The sequence below is a fragment of the Neoarius graeffei genome, chromosome 18, assembly GCF_027579695.1.
Source record: "Neoarius graeffei isolate fNeoGra1 chromosome 18, fNeoGra1.pri, whole genome shotgun sequence".
Classification (NCBI taxonomy): Eukaryota; Metazoa; Chordata; class Actinopteri; order Siluriformes; family Ariidae; genus Neoarius; species Neoarius graeffei.
In genome coordinates, this window is record NC_083586.1 from 3,319,991 (window position 1) to 3,333,176 (window position 13,186).

Consider the following 13,186-nt stretch of genomic DNA (forward strand, 5'->3'; position numbering starts at 1 on the left):
TCAGCATGACAATGATCCCAAACACACCGCCCGGGCAACGAAGGAGTGGCTTTGTAAGAAGCATTTCAAGGTCCTGGAGTGGCCTAGCCAGTCTCCAGATATCAACCCCATAGAAAATCTTTGGAGGGAGTTGAAAGTCCGTGTTGCCCAGCGACAGCGCCAAAACATCACTGCTCTCGAGGAGATCTGCATGGAGGAATGGGCCAAAATACCAGCAACAGTGTGTGAAAACCTTGTGAAGACTTACAGAAAACGTCTGACCTCTGTCATTGCCAACAAAGAGTATATAACAAAGTATTGAGATGAACTTTTGTTATTGACCAAATACTTATTTTCCACCATAGTTTGCAAATAAATTCTTTAAAAATCAGACAATGTGATTTTCTGGATTTTTTTTCTCATTTTGTCTCTCATAGTTGAGGGATACCTATGATGAAAATTACAGGCCTCTCTCATCTTTTTAAGTGGGAGAACTTGCACAATTGGTGACTGACTAAATACTTTTTTGCCCCACTGTATATGGCTTTAAATGAGGTTTACAGAAACAAGAACAATGGCTCATACCAATATTATTAAGCCTCACGAAGGCTGATTTAAAGGTTTTTGACTGTATCGTAAGATTCACAAAACAGCTGACAAGCTCCGAGATGAATTTAGTAACTGTAGGAAAATGCAGGCAAGGCTTTATCATAATTTAGGCAAAGGAAAGGTTTCTCATAAAAGGCTTTACTTCTGACATAGCAAAGCTGTGCTATGAATCAGACCTCTCTGATAAATATCTGTCCCTTGTGTTTTGGTCTCTAAACAGACAGCTACAAAAATACACAACTTTAAAAGTCAGTTCTGTCTCTAAATGGGTTTTATATAAAATATTTTTGATCTGTACAAGTAATATTTATTTGGGCACCAATGTTGTTTTAGTTCAGTGTAGCAGTGTTCATTTTTAATTTAAATGATTTTAAATTTACTTTTAGTCTTGTGTCCTGAAAACAGTAGTTACATTTTAGTCTTTTTTTTTTTTGGTCAAGATTTCATCAATGGAACTCAATTTAAATTTTAGTCTATCAATGTTTTAATCATAATTTCCTCAGATAGTTGCATGGTACTTGTAAAATATGCCCTGCAGTTTTAAGAGGGCCTGTTGTAGCAGGGGTTTAGCCGGATTCCCCCCCAGCATATGGCTGGTTTTGTCACTATGCAGAAGTTACAATACTCAGCATAAATGAGTACACCCCCTTTGAAAAGTAACATTTTAAACAATCTCAATGAACACAAACAATTTCCAAAATGTTGACAAGACAAAGTTTAATATAACATCTGTTTACCTTATAACGTGAAAGTAAGGTTAATATAACTTAGATTACACTTTTTTTTCAGTTTTACTCAAATTAGGGTGGTGCAAAAATGAGTACACCCCACAACAAAAACTACTACATCTAGTACTTTGTATGGCCTCCGTGATTTTTAATGACATCACCAAGTCTTCTAGGTATGGAATGAACAAGTTGGCGATATTTTGCAACATCAATCTTTTTCCATTCTTCAACAATGATCTCTTTTAGTGACTGGATGCTGGATGGAGAGTGATGCTCAACTTGTCTCTTCAGAATTCCCCAAAGAAAATAAATTTCTTTACACCACAAAGGTGAAGGCTACAAGATGATCAGCAAAGCTTTACTTATCAGTCAGAATACTGTAGAAAAAGTGGTACAAAAATTTAAGAAAGATGGAACTGCAACCATCTCACAGAGACGTCCAGGTCATCCACGAAAGTTAACACCTCGACAGGAGCGTCTTCTGATGAGAAGGGTTGAAGAAAATTGGCATGCAAGTTCACTGCAGTTACCTAAAGAAGTAGAAAGCCAAACTGGGGTGACTATTTCCAGTGACACAATACGGCTTACACTGCAGAGGAATGGCATGCATGGATGCCGTCCACGAAAAAAGCCCGCCTCGAGTTTGCCAGGGCCCATGCTGACAAAGATGAAGACTACTGGGACTCTATACTCGAGTGAGGAGACCAAGATAAATGTTTTTGGAACTGATGGCTTCAAAACTGTATGGCGTCGCAAAGATGAGGAATACAAAGAAAAATGCATGGTGCCTACAGTGAAACATGGTGGTGGCAGTGTCCTTATGTAGGGCTGCATGAGTGCTGCTGGTGTCGGGGAGCTGCATTTCATTGATGGCATCATGAATTCACAGATGTATTGCTCTATACTGAAAGAGAAGATGCTACCATCACTCTGTGCCCTGGTCGTCGTGCACTTTTCCAACATGGCAATGATCCTAAACACACATCTAAGGCCACTGTTGGATTTCTGAAGAAGAACAGGGTGAAAGTGATTCAGTGGCCAAGTATGTTTCCTGATCTGAACCCAATCGAACACCTATGGGGAATTCTGAAGAGACAAGTTGAGCATCACTCTCCATCCAGCATCCGGTCACTAAAAGAGGTCATTGTTGAAGAATGGAAAAAGATTGATGTTGCAAAATGTCACCAACTTGTTCATTCCATGCCTAGAAGACTTGGTGCCGTCATTAAAAATCATGGAGGCCATACAAAGTACTAGATGTAGTAGTTTTTGTTGTGGGGTGTACTCATTTTTGCACCACCCTAATTTGAGTAAAACTGAAAAAAAAAAGTGTAATCTAAGTTATATTAACCTTACTTTCACGTTATAAGTTACAGATGTTATTTTAAACTTTGTCTTGTCAACATTTTGGAAATTGTGTTCATTGAGATATTGTTTAAAATGTTACTTTTCAAAGGGGGTGTACTCATTTACGCTGAGCACTGTATGTGGAGTTAGCCACGACTGTAATGGTGATGAGCGCTATTTTCATATGAAGACGTTACTTTGTTCAGACCAATGCCGTGTGTGTGTCCTGACTCATATACCCGTTAGAATCCAGGAGCATTATGAAAGCCATGTGAGCAGGGAAGTGAGCGAGTCTAGCAAACCGGATTCACTCCCGCTTCCCAACTACAGTCAGGAACGTGAAAAAGAGGGAAGGCAACACACTGGAATGGATTTTGCACAGGATATTTCCCCTAGCTGTAAAAATTCCCTTGAGAAGTAATGCACATTAACATTCTACACTAATGCAAAAGCAGTGTGCAGCAGTGAAACAAAAGCCATGGAAAGGTCAAAAATTAAAGGAGGAGCTAAAAAAACAAACAAACCAGGCATTAGAGGCATAGGCTTCCAAATGTTTAAAAAAAAAAAAAAAATCAATCTACAAACTGTTTGGGCATCAGCACCCTGAATTGGCCTGCAATGCCATTTTCAAGGACCAGAATGAAGAGCTTAAAATGGACATTAAAACATAGCTATAGACTAGGCTGTTGCCTCTCGCGGTTACCAGAGGACTAGCCCCCCTGTAACCCTAGCTGTATAGGTGAGAGGCTGAGGGCTATGGAAACGAAGGTCAGCGCCACCCAATGTGCCTGACTGCATGGAGCGGGAAGGACTTTAGAGATGGGCTAGGCTGCATGTTCACTTAAAACTGCTGTAACTTGCCCAAACATAACTATCATATGTACCAGAGATTTCCAAGCTTGTTGGGGCTGAAGCACATCAAAAGGTCAAATCAGAATGTCAAGGCACACCAAATTAAAAGTTGGCTATCGATTATGAAGAATGTCACACACATTATGATGGGCTAGAAGGTCATTGCAAAATTTGACCCAGATTGCACTACAGCAGATTGTCAAATAATTATTAAAACAGATAGGTAAATCAGACAGGCAATTGTATAATTTATTAAAAACGTGAGGCAACGCTCATTACAGTGTTTTCCATGAGTTACCTAGACTGTAGTGACGGAAGCATTTTCAGAACACAAACACCATTTGATTTGAGACTGATAACATTAAGTGTCCACTCCAGTCATCCACTAGTCCAAACACAATATGATGGTTATCAATTTAAAACAGCAAACAGATAACATCAATGGAGAAGTTAGCATTGATAATTAGCATTCATCAAACTTGAGCTTAGAGAACGTTAACATCAGCATGTCCGACTCTCATCTCCTCGCTTTAAAACAGTGCACGGTTAAATTTGTACAGTTTTAGCTTATTTGAGTCAGAAAAGCTGCTAACACATCCGGTAGCATGTATTCGTTGTTCAAAACACAAGTGCATGCTCTAACCAGAGTTCAAAATAGGTTTATTTTTAGCTAAAATGAAATTATTCTGCATGTTCTCTATTCAATATTTTAAATTTTCTAAAAAAATAAATAAACCAGTTGAACACAGGTAACCACTTCTGCTTCATTTCTTTGAGGGCTGAAGTGTATGCTCTAGTCATTTTTTTAACCGTTTATGAACTGAAACTCCTTAACCATGCTTTGCGGGTGTGGCCTTTTTGCTGTGGCATCACCATTCATATCGATACAACCAGTGTGTTTATGCTTAAATTACTAAAGCACAAAATTATTTTGTGCAAGCTCTTCATAGATCTAAAACTCTTAATTTTGCTCTCAAAGTGCACCAGTTTGATACATTTAACTTTAAAATAAACCAAATTATCTCACAGGGGAGCATGCCCCCAGAGCGAGGGCCACTGACCCTAGTTTCACAAAATCCTGAGGGAAACACTATTATTCTGTCTTTTTTTTAATAACTACTGCCAGAGGAAAAGCTACCTGTTCTTTTGCAAGTTAGGGTAGCTGTGAAAGAAATCTCTCTCAACTCAAACGTAGAAGTAGGTGACCGTGATTATGCAACATATCCTAGAAGCATGTTGATGTTCAAAAATAAACTTGACGGGTAGTGAACTAATGTGGCAAGTGTGTGTGGAAGGAGAAATCATGAGACGGAGAGCTCCGCTTTTGAATATAAAAACCTGTCACTGCATATCGTACAACGAACTTGGACGCCATCCTACCAGTGCAACATCTGCTTATTTTAGATTTAATTATTTATTTCGGTCATTTCAACTTTCAATAACATACACACTGGTTACATACATATCAGCAAGAAAGACCGAAAAGGATTAGACTGAAGCAAAAGCTTATTGCGTCTACCCTCATCACATTTCATAAATTAATACATCTTTTTTTTATGCCAAAGGAATTAAGGAAAGAAACAAAAAGGAAAAATAAAATAAAATAAAAATAGTAACAATAGTATGTTACATTTTGTTCAATACAATTTTACAGCTTTCAATTTCAAATGAATACCAAAACATACATATTGGATTTTGCCATTTTCGTATTCTGTAGCGTTACATACCAAGTAGCTGGATCAAATTTAAATCAAACCATTTTTTTCCAAGCATATTTCATATCTCAGTTTTGTATTTACTGATAATCTTATATGTTTGTATGCTTTTTTAAGGCCTTTAAGCGTGTTACACAGTTTAATTTCATTTTCAAGACCATTCCATAAATTAAACTCCTGTTACTGATATACACCTCTGTTTCACATTTATTCTGAACATTGTTTTAACAAACATGAGTGTTCCTCTCAATTCATAATGCCTCTCTCTGATTTGAAAGAACCTCTGAATACAGTCAGGGATAGTTTTGTTTTTGATTTTAAACATAAATTGTGCAATTTTGTAATCCACAAAATCACGAAATTTAAGACCATTCAAGCTTATAAACAACTGATTGGTTGGTTCGCTATAACATACGTTGTGTATGATCCTAATAGCTCTTTTCTGCAATATGAAGATCGGGTTTGTGATTGTTTTACATGCATTTCCCCAGACCTCCACACAATAAGTTATGTATGGAACAAGCAGAGAATTTAAAGTGCGTGCAATGATTTTTGGCTTAGAATGTGTTTAGTTTTATGAAGTATTGCAATAGACTTGGACATTTTTGTTTTTACATGTTTAACTTGACAGGTAGTGAACTAATGTGGCAAGTGTGTGTGGAAGGAGAAATCATGAGACGGAGAGCTCCGCTTTTGAATATAAAAACGTGTCACTGCATATAGTACAACGAAATTGGATGCCATCCTACCAGTGCAACATCTGCTTATTAAAAATAAAGAAATAATATATATATTATATGGACATTTTAACAACTCAAAAACTCTTAAAAGACATACATGCACAAAACATTCACACACTGCTGTTTTTTTTTTTAATTGCACGGTCCCTTTTGTTTAGTGCAGTTATGGCTCTTGGGTAGAAGCTCTTTTTCAGTCTATAGACCCCTGACACTGACATCACATTTACGATAGCAACGGTCACTACCCTACCCTATTGAGGTTTTTCACCTGACGTCACAGGGTCACGTGACGCCCCGGTGTCCGCCATTTTGAAGGTCAAGCTAGCTAATGTCAACAACATACTAGCTAGTATGTTACTGTAGCAATGTTTACGTTCAGTCATTTGGATGACTGTTAAAACCTTTCAGTCTCAAGTTTTCCTTTATTGTATTTACTAGTTTACTGTAATTATGATCCGGCAGCTATTTACACCGGATCCAGTGTAAATAGCTGCCGGAGCGCACTCCGGCTTGCTCCCCCTCAAATTAAGCAGCGTGCTCCGGCTTGCTCCCGGAGTGCTCCGGCCGAGGTTCTGGAGCGCGCTCCGGCTTGCTCCCCCTCAAATTAAGCAGCACGCTCCGGCTTGCTCCCGGAGTGCTCTGGCCGAGGTTCCGGAGCGCGCTCCGGCTTGCTCCCCCTCAAATTAAGCAGCACGCTCCGGCTTGCTCCCGGAGTGCTCTGGCCGAGGTTCCGGAGCGCGCTCCGGCTTGCTCCCCCTCAAATTAAGCAGCGCGCTCCGGCTTGCTCCCGGCTGCTTAATTTGAGGGGGAGCAAGCCGGAGCGCGCTCCGGCAGCTATTTACACTGGATCCGGTGTAAATAGCTGCCGGATCATAATTACAGTAAACTAGTAAATACAGTAAAGGAAAAACTTGAGACTGAAAGGTTTTAACAGTCATCCAAATGACTGAACGTAAACATTGCTACAGTAACATACTAGCTAGCATGTTGTTGACATTAGCTAGTGCTAACAGCTAGCTGCTAGTACACTGCTACAACACAGACACCGACCCTAATAATACAGTTCTTGGTCATTGCCTGGTAACAGCAAATTTATAACGGGCCATGTCTCAACAGACTAAGAAGTTATTTCAATGACATTTAATAACATTTTGTTTATCCTGAGGACCGAAAGTAAATGAAAATGTGAAGAAACCTTAGCTGTAATAAGATGGCGACCACCGGCTCCAGGGACGACCCGCTGATGTAGGCATGTTACCCAGCCTGACACAAAATATTTGTAGGCATCCAAACTCGTATACGCTTTCAGATCAATACCTGTGTATGGCGATGGGTTTTTAACGACATAGGTATACAGATCATGTGGGCCGAAGTCAGGTAAAGACGAGGGCTTCGTGTACTTCCGTACGTCAGTGAACAATCCTGGTGGAAGCAGGTAAACGTCATTCTCTAAGCCTGCTAACCTCAATTTTTGCAAATACCTCTCCCTCTGCTCGCCCTGTAAATGCCCTACGTCTCTGGATAGTGAAGGTGTTTTCTGCATCTCGTTCCTTTTTCTTTTATGTTTTTCGTTTGTCGCCTTCCTCGCATTCAAACTGATTCGAGCCGTGACGTCCAAAATGGCAGCCTCACATGACTTGGTCACACGTGGGTGAAAAACCTCAATACCTGGGGGACAAGCAAACTTTGTTTACATACTGTTCACATACTGAAGCCAAGCAAAGATGTCAGACGTCCATTGCTGTTGTCTGAAGAAAACTACAGCTAAAAAAGCTCTACTAACGGATTACTTGGATAATCTTAGTTATAAAGAAGTGAAGGATACATGGAAATTAGAGCTTATTAGTGGCTATGATCTGTACAAAATTCCTCAAAACCAATGGAGTGACGGTGCAGATTTGTGGCCTAGTTTAGCTACATGTTGGAATGTACTTTCCTTTTCAGGAAGAATCCGGACATGGAAGAGTTAAAAAAAAAAAAAAAAAAAACTGCACACCCCACTACATAAACAAGAAAACCTTTGTGTAAAGAATTTTTACCGACATCAGCTTTAGGGAACAGAATGCTGCAAAAGCCTGAGCATTTACTCTCAAAGGACTACTACTTGAACTGTGGGCTAGGATGGTATTCCCAGCCCGCCATGTCTCAACAACCTCAAGGACATCAAGTTACAGAGCTATTTGCACTCATTTATACATTGATATTTATGATTTGTTAAAAAAGAAACAAATCTCTGAAGTATTATTATTTGTAAAATAACGTTATCTTGCTCTAGACTTTCAAACAATGTTGTAAGATTTTATTTTAATTTTATCTAATAGTGGATGGTACAATAATTACAAATGCAAACAGAATCGGCACATTCCAGTTGCAGCTGTAGTCATATAGCTAACTATAATCATATAGTTAACTATAAATCACCCTTGTAATAATAATTTCAATAAAAACTGTTCATGTTCAGTTCCCTCTTCATTTATTCTCTATTCAAAAGGCACAACTGAGTCACACAGGTTGATAAGTGTGCAACAGACAGTAACAATTTTATCCAAAATAGTTTTTCCTGCCTTAGTCGATTTATTTCCATTTCACATGCCTGCAGCTGTTGTAAAGTTCAGTGCGTTTGTGTAGAACTCTCTCAAACTGTAGGTTCATTATTACACTCTGGCTCCAGGTTGACATTTTGCACAGGATTGAGTTCCTCTGATAACAGAAGCAAAGCTTCAGCGCTTTTTGCTCTTAATCTTTTCTGTTCTTTCAGGATGCATCAGGAGCATGTCACTCCTTGTTGGTTTTTTTTAACGAATTATGTCAGTGTTGTTTGTTTGGTGCCCAATCTGGGTTTTCCATGTTGAATGAGGAAGTTGGTTCATCTGGAAGAAAATCATTTGATTTTGTCTGAACACTTTCATGAAGAAGCTAATTCAAATGTGAGCAGAAATAAAAGGAAATTCTTAAACTCTTCCATACTCTGTTGCGCCTGTCTATTTTTAAAAAAATACATTTTAAATAGTCGCAAATTTCTCTGCAATTTTCAGGGTTAGCTCCTCTCGCTGTATTCTCTTTAACCACTCATTTCTTCATTGTTCTTGAAGCATTTGCTTCTCTTTGTTAACATTTTTCTTCATAGCAGGGAAATGGTAATATCTTTTATCTATTCCTCGATTTAAATGATTGGAACAACCAAAAACAGCGCAAAAATGAACCATATTTAAGACTGGTTAAGCCTTGCTTACACGAAAACTGGTGTCTTTTCACCTGGGGGTCAATTATCACGTGATGCGTAACGTCATGTGCAAGGGGTCTATTTGTCCACCTCTTAATTGACCTGAACTGCATGCCCAAGGGCAGCAGTTCAAACAGAGAATTTCTGGGGTGGAACGGATCTTTTAATATACTGAGGGTTCTTTTGAGGCAGCAGGAACTGTAAAGCTCTTCCAGGCAGGGAAGAGGGCAACCGATGATCATCTGGGTGGTGGTGACAACCCTCTGGAGCAGTTTTCTCTCTGCTCCTGTGCAGCTGACAAACCACACACTGATGCAGTATGTATGTAAGTATGTTCTCTATGGAGCAACAATAGAAGGACACAAGCAGTTTTTGAGGGAGGTCATTCATCCTGAGGATCATCAGGAAGTAAAGTCTCTGCTGTGCGTTCTTTATCGCTTGTGTGGCATTAGAGCTCCAGGTCAGCTCCTCCTCTATGTGCACCCCAAGGAACCAGAAGTCCAGGATCCTCTCCACATATTGCGCACTGATGAGAATAGGCTGAAAGTCCGTTTTCTTTTTCCTGAAGTCTATGATCAGCTCCTTGGCTTTGGTGGTTGAGGACCAGGTTTGTTGTCTCAGCACCATCCAGACAGCTGCTCAACCTTGTGCTGATAAGCAGACTCCTTCCCCCCAGAGATGAGCCCCACTATAGTAGCATCATCCGCAAATATGATGCCGCCATTACGGGAGTGAGCAGGGTGCAGCAGGGTAAGTGTAGAAAAACAACTTGTTTAATCCTAGATAAAGCCGTGGCACAGCAGTTATGCTCATATTTACATAGGAATAACATCCATGAAATGTACCAGTCAGGATTTAAGGCCTCTGCATGCTCTTGCGACAAGGCTTTCGCAGATAGCTTTTCGCAGACAGTTGTAATTTATCATTGAGCGGGGAGTAATAGGCGTGCGCGATGTTATTCACTGCCACAACGCAAGGGGGCACGAAGTCGCAAAATCGCTAGGAGTAGTTGGTGGGTGTGGTTAGTGGAGTGTTTATCCTCCGGTTACTTATAATGACTAGAACTGGAGTCGTATAGATGTACGTACTTCCTCACTTCCTCAACCGCTCTTCGTGCTGCTCCATCTTCGCTCGTGTTTTTAAAAATGGCGGTCGTGAAAACAAACCAAACCGGGAAAGTAGGGAAGCAGAAGTGCGTGTACAGCGGATGTAGAGTGGACCAATCAGAGCCCTCTTGTCTGCAACGCTGTCTGCGAGGCTTCTGCGGTGGTCACAATTTTTGGGAGGTGCGCACAGAGCATCTGCAAAGGTGGGGGGGGCTACGCAGACACTGTCTGCGAGGACTGGGTTGTCAGCATAAATTGGCCTTTAGACCTCATCATAGCAAAGAGACAGCTCTGGTTAAAGTAGTAAACGACCTATTGGTGGTGTCTGATCAGGGCTGTGTCTCGCTGCTTGTGTTGCTTGACCTTAGTTCAGCATTTGATACCGTTGATCATTCCATTCTTCTGGATAGACTAGAAAATGTTGTGGGAGTTAAGGGAATGGCCCTCTCCTGGCTCAGCTCTTATTTAAATGATCGCTATCAGTATGCTGATGTAAATGGTGATTTTTCTAGACATACTGCATTTTTATATCTCAGGGCTTTACATGAGCACCCGCCAAATGCGGGTAAAACTCGGCTTTGGCGGGTAATAACTTCAGTCTCACTAGCCACTTTGGCGGGTGGTTTATTCTGTGGTATGACAATATATTTTAATTGTAGTTTTCTCTGAAGGCATCTGATATAATAAACTCGTCTCTCGTCTCGTCTTCTTCCGCTTATCAGGGACCGGGTCGCGGAGGCAGCAGTCTAAGCATGGAAGCCCAAACTTCCCTTTCCCCAGACACCTCGGCCAGCTCCTCGGGAAGAACACCGAGGCGTTCCCAGGCCAGCCGAGAGACATAGTCCCTCCAGCGTGTCCTGGGTCTTCCCCAGGGCCTCCTCCCGGGGGGACATGCCTGGAAAACCTCCCCAGGGAGGCGTCCAGGAGGCATCCGAAAAAGATGCCCGAGCCACCTCAGCTGGTTCCTCTCGATGTGGAGGAGCAACGGCTCTACTCCGAGCTCCTCCCGAGTGACTGTGCTTCTCACCCTATCTCTAAGGGAGCGCCCAGCCACCCTGCGAAGGAAACTCATTTCAGCCGCTTGTATCCGCGATCTTGTTCTTTCTGTCATTACCCAAAGCTCATGACCATAGTCATATAATAAACTCATTACAATGTAATATTACACGACTACAACTCACATGAGCACCTGCGTAAACATTCTGACAACATGTTAGAATTGTTTAGAACGTTTGTTAACGTCTCAGATAAAATCAAATGATACGGTAACCTGCGGTTAATGAACAAAACAACAAAGTTGCTGACGACGGACAAACGCACTGTGGTGCAGCATATAGCTGGAGTTTCAAACCCTGCTGATCAGGAAAAAAAGGGCAGAAATGAGCAGCGCCGGAGCAGCATTTTAAAAATCACCGAGGTCCGTGATGCACAAAGCGCGCGCCGAAAAATGTTCGCCATATTTAAATGAGGGGGTGAATTACACATGACACAAGAGATCTCTCATCTCATCTCATTATCTCTAGACGCTTTATCCTGTTCTACAGGGTCGCAGGCAAGCTGGAGCCTATCCCAGCTGACTACGGGCGAAAGGCAGGGTACAACCTGGACAAGTCGCCAGGTCATCACAGGGCTGACACATAGACACGACAACCATTCACACCACGGGCGATTGGTCTCAGACAACGAGGGAGGCTCAGCCTCCTCTAAAAATGATGAACATCGTGTAGGATGAATTGTGCTAGGCTTATGTTATAGCCGACCTTATAACATTGCTATTTCAGATCCAGAATCATAGAAATATATGTGCTCAACCCAATTACAGTGCGAAATCATTCCGTTATAACTTTCCCCAGTTCGCCTAATGCGCGTGAGTTTTTCCCCCTCGTGACAGCGCGATGCAGCCCAGCCTCAGTGGATTGGGAGCTATGTGCTTGTCAATCTCAAAATGCAAGACGATTATTGGACAAATACTGCGAAAATGCCCGCCCACGGAGTCTCACGGACTCCCAGCCTCAGTGGACTTCAACGGCATTTGGGAGCTATGCGCTTTTCAATCTCAAAATGCAAGACGGTTATTGGACAAATACTGCGAAAATGCCCACCCATGGACTCCGAGCCTCACATCGGAGGGACATAGCAGTTTCCGCGAGGAGACTGGTGATTGGTGAAAGCGGCCGGATATTTTCTTTGATTGACAGCTCGTTTCTACTATAGACAGCCAGCGGTTACAGTGTTGCCAGATTGGGCGGTTTCCCGCCCAATTGGGCGGTTTTAAGTGCATTTTGGCGGGTTTTGAATATATTTTGGGCTGGATAACGTCAGCAGTATCTGACAACATCAGTTCAGTCCCATGCGGATTCGCAAGTGCTGTGGTGTATTGTAAGAGGTCAGCTTACATTTCGATTTTTCATTCATTACATACGGTTTCCACCAGCTTTTTTAATTTGTATACATTTTCATTATAAATAAAAGTGTAAATATAGTGTTGTCAAGTTTGCTATCTTAGTTCCAGAAATTTCGTTTATTTGAGTGACTGAACTTGAACTTGAGGGGGCTAGTCAGCTAGCAAGAAAACTGTGCACGGATGCCAAGCATTGCTGATTTAATTTTGGCAAAGCCATTTGCCAGTCTTCCTTTCGAGGAAAAAATTAAAATTAAAGAGCAGGGTAGACCAACGCCTCAAATTGACTTGGTGAAAAAGGTAGGGAATAATACTCGTTCCTTTCAGCTCTCCTGGTACGAGAAAGTGAATTGGCTAACAGCAAGTGACCCACATCAACAACAGTAAATAGGCTACTTTAGTAATATGTCATGGATGGACCAAAAATATAGAATCTATTTAAAATGTTTATGCTGAGTATATTATATTGGAATACATGTTTTTCTG

The 13,186-nt window shown here is 41.2% G+C and overlaps 1 protein-coding gene across 1 annotated transcript in view; it reads right to left on the reverse strand.

Annotated features, from left to right (window-relative positions):
- LOC132865856 (zinc finger protein 850-like) overlaps positions 1–13,186 on the reverse strand; it is a 1,522,149-nt gene that overhangs the window by 23,125 nt on the left and 1,485,838 nt on the right. The gene's annotated exons all lie outside the window — the stretch shown is intronic.